An 18,614-nucleotide genomic window follows, 5' to 3' on the forward strand; every position below is an offset into this window, starting at 1 on the left:
AAAAATTATTTTTATTTATTTACATCGCAGGTCTTGCCTCCCCTCTCTGGGTCTGGGTCTTCGCCTACTACCACCACCCTCCATCCTCATCAGGCATCACCCTTCCCTGGGGCCTAAGTCTCTCAAGTCTCTCTGAGGCCAGATCAGGGAATCCTCTGCTACATATGAGCCAGAGGCCTTGAACCAGCTTGTGTTTTGCTTAATCTCTGGGAACCTGGTTGGTGGCTCAGTCTCTGGGAACTCCCAGGGGTCTGGGTTAGTTGAGACCATTGATCTTCCAATGGGTTGCCCTCTCCTTCCGCTTTTTCATTTCTTCTCCTAATTCAACCATAGTGGCCCCCAACTTCAGTCCAATAATTGAGTGAAAATATGTGCATTGTCTATCTCGGTCAGCTGCTGGTAGAGACTCTCAGAAGACAAGCATGCTAGGCTCTTGCCTGTAAGATCATCATAGCCTCAGTAATAGTGTGAGGCCTTGGTGCCCCCTCCTCCACGAGATGGATCCCAAGTTGGGTCAGTCATTGAATAGTTTTGCCTTTAGTCTCTTCTTCATTTTTGTCCCTGCAGTTCTTTTAGACAGTGACAGTTCTGTGTCAGATATTTTTACTGGGAGTTGGTAAAACCGTCCCTCCACTTGAAGTCCTATCTATTTTCTAGAGGTAAGCTATTGCTGCTATAAGGAAACATCTGCTAGGAATAATCCCGAGAAAGTGTGGGTTTGTTTTCCGTCTTTCTCCCCAGGCTAAGCCTACATCCATAGGATGGTGCCACCCACGGGATGGGTCATTCGACCTCAGGTAAAATTTTATGGTAATACATTTACAAATATACCCAATACACCCAGAAGTACAGTTCCATGATTGTTCTAAATCTGGCCCAGTTGATGGAAAACATGACTATTTACTAACTCACCTGTATTAGCCTTCATAGAACTGGAGTAAACTGTATCCAAATCCATGTCCTGGTAAGTTCCTGGTAAACTTTTGATACTAGACCAAAATGATACATAAACAGATAAACAAAATGAATTTCTCTTGAACAATTGCGCTTCATTTTTCAGAGATGATGTTAATTGTTGCATTCAATAAACCACCTGGGAAAAGCCAAACTGTGCTAATCAGGTGATTCAAGCCCTTAAAGTTAAAACATTGCTTCAGAAGATAAAAGGTATAATTACTAACTTCAAGCAGGATGGTCAAAATCAGCTTTAAGAGAGAAGATTGTATTCAATGTGGAGCTTTCAGCCTTTTTGTAGATCTAATATATTCATAGTTAAGAATTTTGCAAAATAATTCTAAGCAAAATATGCACAGTGAGTATTATGCTCAATTAGCTGCAGTTTTCCTATTTAATTCACATTGCTATGTTAAAATTACTTAGTTGATATCTTAGGGTTTCTATTACTGTGATAAATCACATGACCAAAAACAACTTGGAGAGGAAAGGATTTATTTCTCCTTATATGATATAAATCCATTGTCCCTGGGAGTCAGGAAAGGCACCTGGACTTAAAAGTGGAGTAGTAGCCAAGGAAGAACACTGCTTACTTGCTTGCTTCCCAAGGCTTGCTCAGTCTGCTCTCTTATACAATCCAGGACCACTCATCCAGGGGCTATGTCATCCACTGTGGGATGGGTCTACCCATGTCAATCACCAATCAATAAAATGAACCACTGACAGGGCCATTATGATGGGGAGGATTTCCTCTATTGAAGTTTCCTCTTGCAAAACGATTTTAACTTAGGCCAAGTTGACATAAAAACTAGCTAGCATTAAAACTTAAAAACTAGAACACTCTGGAGGTTCCTCCCAACCTCCTACCTCCTAGGGTTGCCTGTTCTCATTCTTCTGCTGGATCTCATGGTGTCAGTCCTTTTCTCCCAATACCAGATCATGTTCCTGAAAGGTGAGAGCCTCTCAAGACTCAAAAGGAGGACCCTTAGATGAAATGTCCTATACTGGGAGAGGGAACTTGTAGAGCCCATCCCCAGTAGAAAGACAGGGCATCAAGGGAAGATTAGGGTTGCTATCCCACAGTCAATACTCTGACCCATAATTATTCTTGTCTGAAAGAACTGCAGGGATGGAAATGGAGAAGAGCCTGAGGAAAAGAAGGTATGGAGCACTCACAAAAAGAGACCTATCATGACTGCCCTCCAAAACACAACAAGCTGAAGAATCAGACACAGACAAATTTGCACCCAACAAATAAACAGAAGCTGTTGACCCCAGTGGTTGCATTAGAGAAAAGAAGAAAGAAGTTTAGGAGGAGGGTGCTGATGTAGGAGGACCAGAAGTCTCAATTTAATCTGAGGCCCCTAAGATCTCTTAGACACTGGATCACCAACGAGGCAGTATACACCAGCTGAGATGAGGCCTTCAACACAAATACAACAGAGGACTGCCAGGTCTGGGTTCAGTCAGAGAAGATGCACCTAACCCTTAAGAGACTGGAGGCCCCAGGGAGTTTAGAAGTCTGGAGGGGTGATGATGGGGTCATCCTCATGGATATGGGGGCAGAGGGCAGGGAGGAGGTATGGAATATGGAAGAGTTGGAGGGTGGACCAGGAGGGGAATAAAATCTGGACTGTAATAAATACAAACAATTCAAAGCAAAACAAAACAAAGCAAAGCAAACCAGAACACAAAACTGGCCCTGATATTCTCCTTATATAGCCTCTATACTTTGGTAAAAATTAGATTTGCAATAACAAGATATTATAGGAAATAACAATATAGAACTATTATGCTTCGCAGGATGATCATGTTATTCAAATATCCAAATTCAGTGGCCAAAGACTTTAAATAAGTTATGGGCTGCCATATGTTCAAATCTACAACCTAAGAAAGTAGACAATAAGCATTTACTAAATTATTAAATGAAATAAATTATCACAGAATGATTAGATATTTATAGCATGAAACTCCCTTCCCATTATTTATTTTTTATCGATGTCTACAAAAACTAATGTCTAGTTTGGAAATGTATGCATTTCAGGACACATTCTTTGACTTTCTTTCCTTTTCCTTTCCTTTTTCACTTATTAGATAGGACTTGATATATAACAGGTTGGCCTCATAATCACTATATAGATTGTGCTGATAATGTGATCATACAAGGGGGCCATATTCCAGCCCTAGGAAGCAGCAGAGCTCAGCAGCTTGGTCATTTGGTTTTGGCATAATAGTTAAGAGGAGAAAGAAGACTACAGGGATAATTGATGCTGTTTAGCTTGAGCTAAGAAATTAGTGGTGATTAAGAAGAACTATACAATGAATCAACAGAACCAAAAGTTGGTTCTTTGAGAAAATCAACGAGATAATAAACCCTTAGCCAGACTAACCAGAGGACACAGAGAGTGTGTCCAAATTAACAAAATCAGAAATGAAAAGGGAGACAGAACAACAGAAGCAGAGGAAATTCAAAAAATCATCAGAACCTACTACAAAAGCCTATATTAAAAAAAACTAGAAAATCTGGAGGAAATGGACAGTTTCCTAGACAGATACCACATACCGAAGTTAAATCAGGAACAGACAAACCATTTAAACAACCCCATAACTCCAAAAGAAATAAAAGCATTCATTAAAAGTCTCCCAAACTCCCAAAAAAGGGCCCAGGTCCAGTTCGCTTCAGGGCAGAATTCTATCAGACCTTCACAGAAGACCTCATACCAATATTATCCAAACTATTCCACAAAATTGAAACAGATGGAGCACTACCTAATTCCTTCTATGAAGCCACAATTACTCTTAAACCTCACAATGACCCAACAAAGAAAGAGAATTTCAGACCAATTTCCATTATGAATATCAATGCAAAAATACTCAATAAATTGTTGGAAACTGAATCCAAGAACACACCAAAACAATCATCCATCATGATCAAGTAGGCTTCATCCCAGGCATGCAGGGTTTAATATATGGAAAACCATCAACGTAATCCACTGTATAAACAAACTGAAAGATAAAAACCACAGGATCATTTCATTAGATGCCGAGAAAGCATTTGACAAAATTCAACACCCCTTCATGATAAAAGTCATGGAAAGAACATGAAATCAAGGCCCATACCTAAACATAGTAAAAGCTACATACAGCAAACCAGTAGCTAACATTAAACTAAATAGAGAGACGTCAAACAATCCCTCTAAAATCAGCGAACAGACAAGGCTGCCCACTCTCTCCTTACTTATTCAATATAGTTCTCGAAGTCCTAGCCAAAGCAGTCAGACAACAAAAGGAGATCAAAGGGATGCAGATTAGAAAGGAAGAAGTCAAAATATCACTATATGCAGAATGTATGATAGTATATTTAGGTGATCCCAAATGTTCCACTAGAGAACTACTAAACCTGATAAACAACATCAGTAGCCTTCCTCTACACAAAAGAGAAACAAGCCGAGAAAGAAATTAGGGAAATGACACCCTTCATAATGGTCCCAAATAATATAAAATATCTCGGTGTGACTTTAACCAAGCAAGGGAAAGATCTGTATGATAAGAACTTCAAGCCTCTGAAGAAAGAAATTGAAGAAGATCTCAGAAGATGGAAAGCTCTCCCATGCTCCTGGATTGGCAGGATTAATATAGTAAAAATGGCCATTTTATCAAAATTGATCTACAGATTCAATGCAATGCCCATCAAAATACCCATCCAATTCTTCAGAGACTTAGACAGAACAATTTTCAAATTCACCTGGAATAACAAAAAACCCAGAATAGCTAAAACTATCCTCAACAATAAAAGGACTTCCAGGGGAATCACTATCCCTGAATGCAAGCAGTATTACAGAGCAATAGTGATAAAAGCTGTATGGTATTGGTACAGAGACAGGCAGATAGACCAATGGAAAAGAATTGAAGACCTAGAAATGAACCCACACACCTATGGTCACTTGATTTTTGACAAAGGAACCAAAACCATCCAATGGAAAAACAATAGCATTTTCAGCAAATGGTGCTGGTTCAACTGGAGGTCAGCATGTAGAAGAATGCAGATCAATCCATTCCTGTCACCCTGTAAAAAGCTTAAGTCTAAATGGATCAAGGACCTCTACATCAAACTAGATACACTCAAACTAATAGAAGAAAAATTGGGGAAGAATCTCGAGCACATGGGCACTGGAGAAAACTTTCTGAACAAAACACCAATGGTTTATCCTCTAAGATCAAGAATTGACAAATGGGATCTCCTAAAATTGCAAAGCTTCTGTAAGGCAAAGGACACTGTTGTTAGAACAAAACGGCAACCAACAGATTGGGAAAAGATATTTACAAATCCTATAACAGATAGAGGGCTTATATCCAAAATATACAAAAACTCACAAAGTTAGACTGCAGGGAGACAAACAACCCTCTTAAAATGGGGTTCAGAGCTAAACCAAGAGTTCACAACTGAGGAATATTGAATGTCTGAGATACATCTAAAGAAATGTTCAACATCTTTAGTCATAAGGGAAATGCAAATCAAAACAACCCTGAGATTCCACCTCACACCAGTCAGAATGGCTAAGATCAAAAGCTCCAGCGACAGCAAATGCTGCCAGGATGTGGAAATAGAGGAATACTCCTCCATTGTTGGTGGGATTGCAGACTGATATAACCATTCTGGAAATCAGTCTGGAGGTTTCTCAGAAAATTGGACATTGTGCTACCTGAGGATCCAAATATACCTCCCTTGAGCATATACCCAAAAGATGCTCCAACATATAACAAAGACACATGCTCCACTATGTTCATAGCAGCCTTATTTATAATAGCCAGAAACTGGAAAGAACCCAGATGCCCTTCAACAGAGAATGGATACAGAAAATGTGGTACATCTACACAATGGAATACTACTCATTTATCAAAAACAATGACTTTATGAAATTCATAGGTAAATGGATGGAACTGGAAAATATCATCCTGAGTGAGGTAACCCAAACACAGAAAAACACACATGGTATGCACTCATTGATAAGTGGATAGTTGCCCAAATGCTTCAATTACCCTAAATGCACAGAACTCATGAAACTCAAGAAGGATTACCAAAATGTGGATGCTTCACGCCTTCTTTAAAAAGGGAACAAGAGTTCCTGGTTGCTGCCGCTGCAGAGAGCCCCTGGGCAGCAACCCACGAGCGAACCTGAGCCTCGGGACCACAGGTAAGACCAAATTTTCTGCTGCAAGAAAGTTGCCTGGTGAGCTTGGGACACACGGAAGCAGAATTTCTCTAGGACCAGGCACGTTCTGTGTTTACCGGAAGTCCCACACCCGAGGATCCCGGCCCGCAGCAGCTCTCTACTCCCAGACCCGGTGAGAGAGAGACCCAACCGCCTGGTCAGGTAGGCACTCCTGAGGCTGCAGAGCGGAAGAGACCACCAACACTGCTCACCCCTGCCCACATCCCTGGCCCAAGAGGAAACTGTATAAGGCCTCTGGGCTCCCGTGGGGGAGGGCCCAGGAGCAGCAGGACACCTGCCAGAGACACCTCCAGACCCTGAAGGAAACAGACCAGATAAACAGTTCTCTGCACCCAAATCCAGTGGGAGGGAGAGCTAAACCTTCAGACAGGCAGAAAAGCCTGGGAAACCAGAAGAGACTGCTCCCTGCACACACATCTCGAACGCCAGAGGAAAAAGCCAAAGACCATCTGGAACCCTGGTGCACTGAAGCTCACGGAAGGGGCGGCACAGGTCTTCCTGGTTGCTGCCGCTGCAGAGAGCCCCTGGGCAGCACCCCACGAGCCAACCTGAGCCTCGGGACCACAGGTAAGACCAAATTTTCTGCTGCAAGAAAGCTGCCTGGTGAACTCAAGACACAGGCCCACAGGAACAGCTGAAGACCTGTAGAGAGGAAAAACTACACGCCCGAAAGCAGAACACTCTGTCCCCATAACTGACTGAAAGAGAGGAAAACAGGTCTACAGCACTCCTGACACACAGGCTTATAGGACAGTCGAGCCACTGTCAGAAATAGCAGAACAAAGTAACACTAGAGATAATCTGATGGCGAGAGGCAAGCGCAGGAACCCAAGCAACAGAAACCAAGACTACATGCCATCATCGGAGCCCAATTCTCCCACCAAAACAAACATGGAATATCCAAACACACCAGAAAAGCAAGATCTAGTTTCAAAATCATATTTGATCATGATGCTGGAGGACTTCAAGAAAGACATGAACACACTTAGGGAAGCACAGGAAAACATTAATAAACAAGTAAAAGCCTACAGAGAGGAATCGCAAAAATCCCTGAAAGAATTCCAGGAAAACACAATCAAACAGTTGAAGGAATTAAAAATGGAAATAGAAGCAATCAAGAAAGAACACATGGAAACAACCCTGGATATAGAAAACCAAAAGAAGAGACAAGGAGCTGTAGATACAAGCTTCACCAACAGAATACAAGAGATGGAAGAGAGAATCTCAGGAGCAGAAGATTCCATAGAAATCATTGACTCAACTGTCAAAGATAATGTAAAGCAGAAAAAGCTACTGGTCCAAAACATACAGGAAATCCAGGACTCAATGAGAAGATCAAACCTAAGGAACCTAGAAGAGAGTGAAGACTACCAGCTCAAAGGACCAGTAAATATCTTCAACAAAATCATAGAAGAAAACTTCCCTAACCTAAAAAAAGAGATAACCATAAACATACAAGAAGCCTACAGAACTCCAAACAGATTGGACCAGAAAAGAAACACCTCCCGTCACATAATTGTCAAAACACCAAACGCACAAAATAAAGAAAGAATATTAAAAGCAGTAAGGGAAAAAGGTCAAGTAACATATAAAGGGAGACCTATCAGAATCACACCAGACTTCTCGCCAGAAACTATGAAGGCCAGAAGATCCTGGACTGATGTTATACAGACCCTAAGAGAACACAAATGCCAGCCCAGGTTACTGTATCCAGCAAAACTCTCAATTAACATTGATGGAGAAACCAAGATATTCCATGACAAAACCAAATTTACACAATATCTTTCTACAAATCCAGCACTACAAAGGATAATAAATGGTAAAGCCCAACATAAGGAGGCAAGCTATACCCTAAAAGAAGCAAGAAACTAATCGTCTTGGCAACAAAACAAAGAGAATGAAAGCACACAAACATAACCTCACATCCAAATATGAATATAACGGGAAGCAATAATCACTATTCCTTAATATCTCTCAATATCAATGGCCTCAACTCCCCAATAAAAAGACATAGATTAACAAACTGGATACACAACGAGGACCCTGCATTCTGCTGCCTACAGGAAACACACCTCAGAGACAAAGACAGACACTACCTCAGAGTGAAAGGCTGGAAAACAACTTTCCAAGCAAATGGTCAGAAGAAGCAAGCTGGAGTAGCCATTCTAATATCAAATAAAATCAATTTCCAACTAAAAGTCATCAAAAAAGATAAGGAAGGACACTTCATATTCATCAAAGGAAAAATCAACCAAGATGAACTCTCAATCCTAAATATCTATGCCCCAAATACAAGGGCACCTACATACGTAAAAGAAACCTTACTAAAGCTCAAAACACACATTGCACCTCACACAATAATAGTGGGAGATTTCAACACCCTACTCTCATCAATGGACAGATCATGGAAACAGAAATTAAACAGTGATGTCGACAGAATAAGAGAAGTCATGAGCCAAATGGACTTAACGGATATTTATAGAACATTCTATCCTAAAGCAAAAGGATATACCTTCTTCTCAGCTCCTCATGGTACTTTCTCCAAAATTGACCATATAATTGGTCAAAAAACAGGCCTCAACAGGTACAGAAAGATAGAAATAATCCCATGCGTGCTATCGGACCACCACGGCCTAAAACTGGTCTTCAATAACAATAAGGGAAGAATGCCCACATATACGTGGAAATTGAACAATGCTCTACTCAATGATAACCTGGTCAAGGAAGAAATAAAGAAAGAAATTAAAAACTTTTTAGAATTTAATGAAAATGAAGATACAACATACTCAAACTTATGGGACACAATGAAAGCTGTGCTAAGAGGAAAACTCATAGCGCTGAGTGCCTGCAGAAAGAAATAGGAAAGAGCATATGTCAGCAGCTTGACAGCACACCTAAAAGCTCTAGAACAAAAAGAAGCAATTACACCCAGGAGGAGTAGAAGGCAGGAAATAATCAAACTCAGAGCTGAAATCAACCAAGTAGAAACAAAAAGGACCATAGAAAGAATCAACAGAACCAAAAGTTGGTTCTTTGAGAAAATCAACAAGATAGATAAACCCTTAGCCAGACTAACGAGAGGACACAGAGAGTGTGTCCAAATTAACAAAATCAGAAATGAAAAGGGAGACATAACTACAGATTCAGAGGAAATTCAAAAAATCATCAGATCTTACTATAAAAACCTATATTCAACAAAATTTGAAAATCTTCAGGAAATGGACAATTTCCTAGACAGATACCAGGTATCGAGGTTAAATCAGGAACAGATAAACCAGTTAAACAACCCCATAACTCCTAAGGAAATAGAAGCAGTCATTAAAGGTCTCCCAACCAAAAAGAGCCCAGGTCCAGACGGGTTTAGTGCAGAATTCTATCAAACCTTCATAGAAGACCTCATACCAATATCATCCAAACTATTCCACAAAATTGAAACAGATGGAGCCCTACCGAATTCCTTCTACGAAGCCACAATTACTCTTATACCTAAACCACACAAAGACACAACAAAGAAAGAGAACTTCAGACCAATTTCCCTTATGAATATCGACGCAAAAATACTCAATAAAATTCTGGCAAACCGAATTCAAGAGCACATCAAAACAATCATCCACCATGATCAAGTAGGCTTCATTCCAGGCATGCAGGGATGGTTTAATATACGGAAAACCATCAACGTGATCCATCATATAAACAAACTGAAAGAACAGAACCACATGATCATTTCATTAGATGCTGAGAAAGCATTTGACAAAATTCAACACCCCTTCATGATAAAAGTCCTGGAAAGAATAGGAATTCAAGGCCCATACCTAAACATAGTAAAAGCCATATACAGCAAACCAGTTGCTAACATTAAACTAAATGGAGAGAAACTTGAAGCAATCCCACTAAAATCAGGTACTAGACAAGGCTGCCCACTCTCTCCCTACTTATTCAATATAGTTCTTGAAGTTCTAGCCAGAGCAATCAGACAACAAAAGGAGATCAAAGGGATACAGATCGGAAAAGAAGAGGTCAAAATATCACTATTTGCAGATGACATGATAGTATATTTAAGTGATCCCAAAAGTTCCACCAGAGAACTACTAAAGCTGATAAACAACTTCAGCAAAGTGGCTGGGTATAAAATTAACTCAAATAAATCAGTTGCCTTCCTCTATACAAAAGAGAAACAAGCCGAGAAAGAAATTAGGGAAACGACACCCTTCATAATAGACCCAAATAATATAAAGTACCTCGGTGTGACTTTCACCAAGCAAGTAAAAGATCTGTACAATAAGAACTTCAAGACACTGAGGAAAGAAATTGAAGAAGACCTCAGAAGATGGAAAGATCTCCCATGCTCATGGATTGGCAGGATTAATATAGTAAAAATGGCCATTTTACCAAAAGCAATCTACAGATTCAATGCAATCCCCATCAAAATACCAATCCAATTCTTCAAAGAGTTAGACAGAACAATTTGCAAATTCATCTGGAATAACAAAAAACCCAGGATAGCTAAAGCTATCCTCAACAATAAAAGGGCTTCAGGGGGAATCACTATCCCTGAACTCAAGCAGTATTACAGAGCAATAGTGATAAAAACTGCATGGTATTGGTACAGAGACAGACAGATAGACCAATGGAATAGAATTGAAGACCCAGAAATGAACCCACACACCTATGGTCACTTGATTTTTGACAAAGGAGCCAAAACCATCCAATGGAAAAAAGATAGCATTTTCAGCAAATGGTGCTGGTTCAACTGGAGGGCAACATGTAGAAGAATGCAGATCGATCCATGCTTATCACCCTGTACAAAGCTTAAGTCCAAGTGGATCAAGGACCTCCACATCAAACCAGACTAATAGAAGAAAAACTAGGGAAGCATCTGGAACACATGGGCACTGGAAAAAATTTCCTGAACAAAACACCAATGGCTCATGCTCTAAGATCAAGAATCGACAAATGGGATCTCCTAAAACTGCGAAGCTTCTGTAAGGCAAAGGACACTGTGGTTAGGACAAAACGGCAACCAACAGATTGGGAAAAGATCTTTACCAATCCTACAACATATAGAGGCCTTATATCCAAAATATACAAAGAACTCAAGAAGTTAGACCGCAGGGAAACAAATAACCCTATTAAAAAATGGGGTTCAGAGCTAAACAAAGAATTCACAGCTGAGGAATGCCGAATGGCTGAGAAACACCTAAAGAAATGTTCAACATCTTTAGTCATAAGGGAAATGCAAATCAAAAAAACCCTGAGATTTCACCTCACACCAGTGCGATTGGCTAAGATCAAAAACTCAGGTGACAGCAGATGCTGGCTAGGATGTGGAGAAAGAGGAACACTCCTCCATTGTTGGTGGGATTGCAGACTGGTAAAACCATTCTGGAAATCAGTCTGGAGGTTCCTCAGAAAATTGGACATTGAACTGCCTGAGGATCCAGCTATACCTCTCTTGGGCATATACCCAAAAGATGCCTCAACATATAAAAGAGACACGTGCTCCACTATGTTCATCGCAGCCTTATTTATAATAGCCAGAAAATGGAAAGAACCCAGATGCCCTTCAACAGAGGAATGGATACAGAAAATGTGGTACATCTACACAATGGAATATTACTCAGCTATCAAAAACAACGAGTTTATGAAATTCGTAGGCAAATGGTTGGAACTGGAAAATATCATCCTGAGTGAGCTAACCCAATCACAGAAAGACATACATGGTATGCACTCATTGATAAGTGGCTATTAGCCCAAATGCTTGAATTACCCTAGATCCCTAGAACAAACGAAACTCAAGACGGATGATCAAAATGTGAATGCTTCACTCCTTCTTTAAATGAGGAAAAAGAATACCCTTGGCAGGGAAGGGAGAGGCAAAGATTAAAACAGAGACTGAAGGAACACCCATTCAGAGCCTGCCCCACATGTGGCCCATACATATACAGCCACCCAATTAGACAAGATGGATGAAGCAAAGAAGTGCAGACCGACAGGAGCCGGATGTAGATTGCTCCTGAGAGACACAGCCAGAATACAGCAAATATAGAGGCGAATGCCAGCAGCAAACCACTGAACTGAGAATAGGTCCCCTATTGAAGGAATCAGAGAAAGAACTGGAAGAGCTTGAAGGGGCTCGAGACCCCAAAAGTACAACAATGCCAAGCAACCAGAGCTTCCAGGTACTAAGCCACTACCTAAAGACTATACATGGACTGACCCTGGACTCTGACCCCATAGATAGCAATGAATATCCTAGTAAGAGCACCAGTGGAAGGGGAAGCCCTGGGTCCTGCTAAGACTGAACCCCCAGTGAACTAGTCTATGGGGGGAGGGCGGCAATGGGGGGAGGGTTGGGAGGGGAACACCCATAAGGAAGGGGAGGGGGGAGGGGGATGTTTGCCCGGAAACCGGGAAAGGGAATAACACTCGAAATGTATATAAGAAATACTCAAGTTAATAAAAAAAAAAAAAAAAAAAAGGGAACAAGAATACCCTTGGCAGGGAATAGGGAGGCAAAGTTTAGAACAGAGACTGAAGGAACACCCATTCAGAGTCTGCCCCACATGTGGCCCATACATATACAGCCACCCAATTAGACAAGATGGATGAAGCAAAAAAGTGCAGGCCGACAGGAACCGGAAGTAGATCTCTCCTGAGAGACACAGCCTGAATGCAGCAAATACATAGACGAATACCAGCAGCAAACCACTGAACTGAGAATGGGACCCCCGTTGAAGGAATCAGAGAAAGGACTGAAAGAGCTGAAGGGGCTTGATACCCCATATGAAAAACAATGTAAACCAACCAGAGCTTCCTGGGACTAAGTCACTACCCAAAGACTATATATGGACTGACCTTGGGTTCCAACTGCATAAGTAGCAACGAATAGCCTAGTAAGGGCACCAGTGGAAGGGGAAGCCCTTGGTCCTGCCAAGGGTGGACCCCAGTGAACGGGATTCTTCAGGGGAGGGTGGTAATGGGGGAAAAATTGGGAGGGGAACACCCATATAGAATATAAGGGGGAGGGGTTTGGTGGATGTTGGCCTGGAAACTGGGAAAGGGAATTACATTTGAAATGTAAATAAGAAATACCCAATTTAGTAAAGATGGAAAAAAAGAAAAAAATGAATATGCATAGTATACTTCAAAAAAAAGAAAGAAAGAAAGCATCACTGAGCTTAAATCTCTTCTGGGAAATATTTTCTGAGATCACAAAGAAGCTGTATTCCAGGGATAGCCAAGGTTGTACCTTGTGCTGCAGCTACACTTTGTAATGTGTTAAGAGTCAACCAGGTGGTACTGGTTTTGAAGGCATAAAGGGGTCATGCAGATCAGCTGAAACTTGGTGCTATGAGAGACCATGGAAAGCCATTGATCAAATGGCAGCCTCAGTTGTAGTTGATGGCCCAGGACTGAAGTGGTTATGCAAAGTAGTTGAGGCTTGGCACCATAAAGAGAGCCTATGAGAGGCTACTGGTGAAGCCTAGTTGCAGCAGAAGACCCCTGTGTATTTGAATGCCAGTACTATGGGATGATCACCAAGAATAGCAGCAGTGGAGTGGATCAACCTGAGCTTAGAGTGCTACAAAGGGAAGAACTGGAGAAGTGATGCCAGCGCTTTGGCGGAGCACAGAAGATCATGTGTGGAACCCAGATATTGAAAAAAAAAATGAGCTGTAACATTGCAGCTGCTTTGGAGACCTTAAGCTTTTTGAAATGCCAGAGCCATAGGATATCTATCTCCTGAGGAAAGCTGCTAACAGGATTTGGCACTAGTCCAGGAGAAAGAAATTTGTTGCAATCAACAAAGAAGAAAAAGCTTGGAGATCTGAAAAACCGCTTTGACACCAGACACAAATGTGGAGTCGGCCAAGCTGGTTTCCTGTTTTGCTTTGGAGATTACAGTTAAGTGATTGGATGAAACTCAGGAGAAATTTTGGACTCTTAATATTGCTGAGACTGCTATAGACTGTGGGGAATTTTGAAGTTGGACTAAATATATGTTTTATTATGGTATGTTTAGGTATGACCCCCATAGTCTTGTGTGTTTGAACAAGCATATGGGGGCCAGAGAGTGGAATTTGATGGTTTGTATGTTTGGTCTAGGGAGTGGCACTATTCGGAGATAGGTGTGGCCTTGGAATGGGTGTGGTTTTATTAGAGTAGGTGTGTCACTGTGGGTGTGGGCTTTAAGACCCTCCTCCTAGCTGCCTGGAAGTCAGTAGTCTTCTAGCAATCTTCAGATGAAGATATAGAACTCTCAGCTTCTCCTGCTTAATGCCTGCCTGGATGCTGTCATACTCCTGCCTTGATGATAATGGACTGAACCTCTGAACCTGTAAGCCAGCCCCAATTAAATGTTATCTTTATAAGAGTTGCCTTGGTCATGGTGTCAGTTCACAGCAATAAAACCCTTAATTAGATACCATGGCTTATTTTCTGTACTTTATTTGGCCCCTTGACCCAGGGTTTATACACAATCTTCAGCAGCGAATTCCATAGCAAACTTGATAAATTTAAATAAAGTTGATTTTACTTTTTTTAATATATAAATCTTTTACTGTCCCAGAGCCCAAATTGTACTTGTGATCAGGATCTTTTTTCTGAAGCTAGGAAACTGAAATCTCATTTGTCAGCCTGCTCCATGGTTCCCTTCTCAGACACATAGTTGACAGCCAAAAACTTTCTGATTTTAATTGTTGTGGCTTGCTGAATCATAGCTGTTAAATTAGAAACAAGTTCAATATCATTTCCCTTAAGGATTAATTCATCCTTCTGGGCTTGAAAGACAGAACAAGCAACACCTGTCCTCATCCAAACCCTGCGGATGTACTTTTCAGCCAAGAAATTTCAGATGTCAACCAAAGACCCATTCCCCTGAATAAAGACTTTGATAGGGAAGGGAGAACACAGAACTCATCTTCTAATGGAAGCCCAGTGTAACACCCTTAATCATGTTCTGAACATGACTACATACAGTTCTGACAGTGGCCAGTTCCTTTCTGTTACCCCACCATCTGTCAACACAGATTCTTTTATTTTTTTCTTTCCAAGAAGAATCAGTTCTACATTGACATGATTGATGTCCCTCTACAAAGTTCCCCTGGTGTCTTTCACAATGATTGCGTGCTCCTTCAGAGTGATGTCAACATTTTCTGGAATGTCGACAGTCTGGTTACTGAGAATGGTCTTCATTCTCACAGTAGATGGGGCAAAGAGTAAAGTTGATTTTATAAATACCATTTGGTACCACTCATTTTCCGGGGAGTCTGAGAACTGTTTTTTATCACTCTCTGGTCAGTTCCTGATGATGATTATTATATGAAACAAATGGAATTTTCTTGGGTTTTCAACTTTCTGACTCTTCTTTCTGTCCCAATCATTTTGCTATCAATTTGATGTAATAACTAAGAAATATATTATTTTAGTATTCTTCCAGTTACTGCTTTCTATCTTCTTTTGCTACCATTTCATCCCCCCAAACATATTTCTATTATTTTGTTTTACTGGAGAAGGTTTATAACTAAAATTAATATCAAATAATTCCAAAAATCTATGTCATCTCCATAGCAGCAATTAAGCCTTCTGTATTCCTTTTTCAAATTAATACATTTCAAGGTTGATAGAACTACTGTGCTCACATGTAAGTATTTTGACTATAACATTCAGTTTCTAAGTGCTCTAAAATTCTATAAAGAGAACTATTTTTCCCTAGGGGTAGTTGGCCTAATTGCTTCAGGTCACATATGTCCGTCATAGTCCTGTGGTTACATTGACTTTTAAACACTTTGCTTTTGGTTCCAGTCTGTCCTCCAAAAGCCATGTGAATCTACATGGTAGGATATTATAATTAAAGTAACTCCCCCCAAATGATGTTGTTTCCATAACCTGTGAACATTAGGCATCTCCCACCTCTGTTATTCAGGTTCTAAGGGAAAAGAAGTATAAAACAATATTTTTTCAGATACAAACTACATTGTAGCTTAGAACATTGAAAAAGTGTTCTACTCACTCTTGCCAGAGTATGCAATAATTAGGGCTGGAGACACAGTGTCCTTTGCTTAAAATACAGCTTATATGTTTTTCATGTTTTCATTTTGTGTATATTCCCATGGTGGTTGTTCACTCTTGTGAAAACAAAACCATATTATAAGCAGTCCTACCTGTGCTTTGTTTGTTTTTGTTGTTTGCTTTGTTTTGTTTTCCTTTCCTGCTCAAGTAAGAATCTCTTTGCACAACTTATGTGAGCTGTGAGAAAAATCAAAGCTGAGAAACATTTTGAAGTTTCTGAAAACTACAAGAAACAAACACACAAAAGTTATTTTGGAATGTCTGAGCCACTGCCAGGTTGGAATAGATCTTGTAAGGCCCAACTCCGCTTTCATTATCCAGGAATACAGGTGACTGAAGCAGTCACGTACTCCTCAGCCACTTTTATCCTGTAATCAGTACAGAAACAAAAAACAAAACACCCATTTAGAACAGAAAACCCCAAGGCATCTTTATTGGTTCTGGTAAGTAACCTAGAGATTTGGGTGGCAAAAAACAAACAAACAAACAAAACAAAACACTCCAATTCTGTTAAAGAGGAAAGGCATGCCGTGGCCAGTGGCCATCTTATGTTTCTTTGGCTACAGGGAATGTATCTTTATTCTGCTGCTCTATGCAAACATTATGTGTAGTCACAGACCTCTGTGGGAGTTCAAGCCTTTTCTTCTCAAGATAATCTTATAAGGCATATTATCCTGATGATAACTGACTTACAGGGAGTGTTTGCATGAAAATATGCAGACAACCAGAGTATGAGCTCACCCAGGCCAACTGGTGTTTGGGCCTGGGACTTTTCATCTGGAGCCAGTAATTGTTATGAAAAGCTTTTATTTTTTCTTTTTGGAAGAAATATAAACAAGATCTACCTCTCCCCATGAGGTCTCAAGGACAAAGCAAAACACTATTCTGTCAAAGCTTTCAGTTCACTCTGTGTATTTACAGAGCGTGGGTGAGATCTTAAGGGCAGGATTATGAATGACATTAAAGCAGTAACACTGGGAACACTGACCCAGGGAAGGCAATGGTTACCTCATTGACCCACACATGGAGCCCCATTCAGTTAACCTTCCCCAGGTTGTGTATTATAGCATGTAGCTAGATTTTATACATGCCACTGAGGGAAAAATTGGTGGACACTCAGGTGAATGCCTCAGGACACTTCTCAAATCCTCCTTCTGTAAGGGAAAAACCAATACTCCACAGCCTGATCATGGTGGATTCCTGCATATAGGCACAACTGAGCCCATAAAGATGTGACAAGTTTTCATATTGTTCATGACACTAGTCAAATAACAAGGAAGAGAAACCGATAATGTATACTTAGATCTGAAGGTAAGGGCTCAGTGTTCAGGAGTGTTGGTCATTTATTCCCAGCTAGACATTTTATTCAAAGACAATTGTCTTATTTTGTTTTGTTTCCAAGAAGTTCTTATTCCCAAAGTCTAATTCTCCATCTTCCTGCAGAAGCAATAAGCCTAATTACTTTTTGAGTAAATATATTTCTCTTGAAATGAGCCAGAGGCACTTCTAGTTGCCCACAGCAAGTGATCCTACTTCATATATATGAGCTAATAATGTTATGATCATTAGACTAGAAGGGAATCATTTTCATTCCAAACTCAGAAATACTCTTGGGGAATTTTCTCCGGCTTTGCTGCTCCTGAAATAACAATAACCCTGGCAGTAAACACAAAATTGGAAATGAAGTTCCCAAAAATTCCACTGTAGAGCACTACAAAACAGAAATGGTAGAGTTGTGAGTTTTGAGAATGAACGTGTTTCTTGGACTTTCTAAAAATTAGGCAAATGTTCACTGTTGTAAAATAATGTCGATGCAACCCTGCTTTCAGAGCAGGTCGTCACCATCTACTCACTTGTGTAATATATGCTAGAAGCTCTCAGCTGAAAGAGACAGTGAGAGGAATGCTGTCATTTCTTTTTAATTATTATTATCAGTTTTGTGGTTCTACCTTCCCATGAGCTGAATCTGGGTCAGACATTCTGCACTATTGTCCTGTTGAGGAGAAGGAGATTCAGCTACTCTATCTTTGGAATGTTTTTGTGCCTTTATCAATCACTTAGGTGACCCAGTTACAAAGGATTCCTTTCTGGGACACTTCTACTTTGAGGAACCCCAAAGGAAAGAAAATAAAAGCAATCCTTTTGCTGTGTGCTGTAGTGAGTGGAGGGTGGGAGTCTTAGGCGGTTTTCTGGTTAGACAGAGCTAGTTAAATAAGGAGAGCCCCTGGGAATCTAACTGTTCTCTCTATAGTTTTCTTTGTAAAGGATGAAGATGAGGTTGAGTGAACCCAGAAGCTTTTCCTGCCAGAAGGGAATTGGAACAAAGATTTCCTTTAGAAACAGTGTGTTTAGTAT

This window comes from Rattus norvegicus, chromosome 17, assembly GCF_021556685.1.
Source record: "Rattus norvegicus strain SHRSP/BbbUtx chromosome 17, alternate assembly SHRSP_T2T, whole genome shotgun sequence".
Lineage (NCBI taxonomy): Eukaryota > Metazoa > Chordata > Mammalia > Rodentia > Muridae > Rattus > Rattus norvegicus.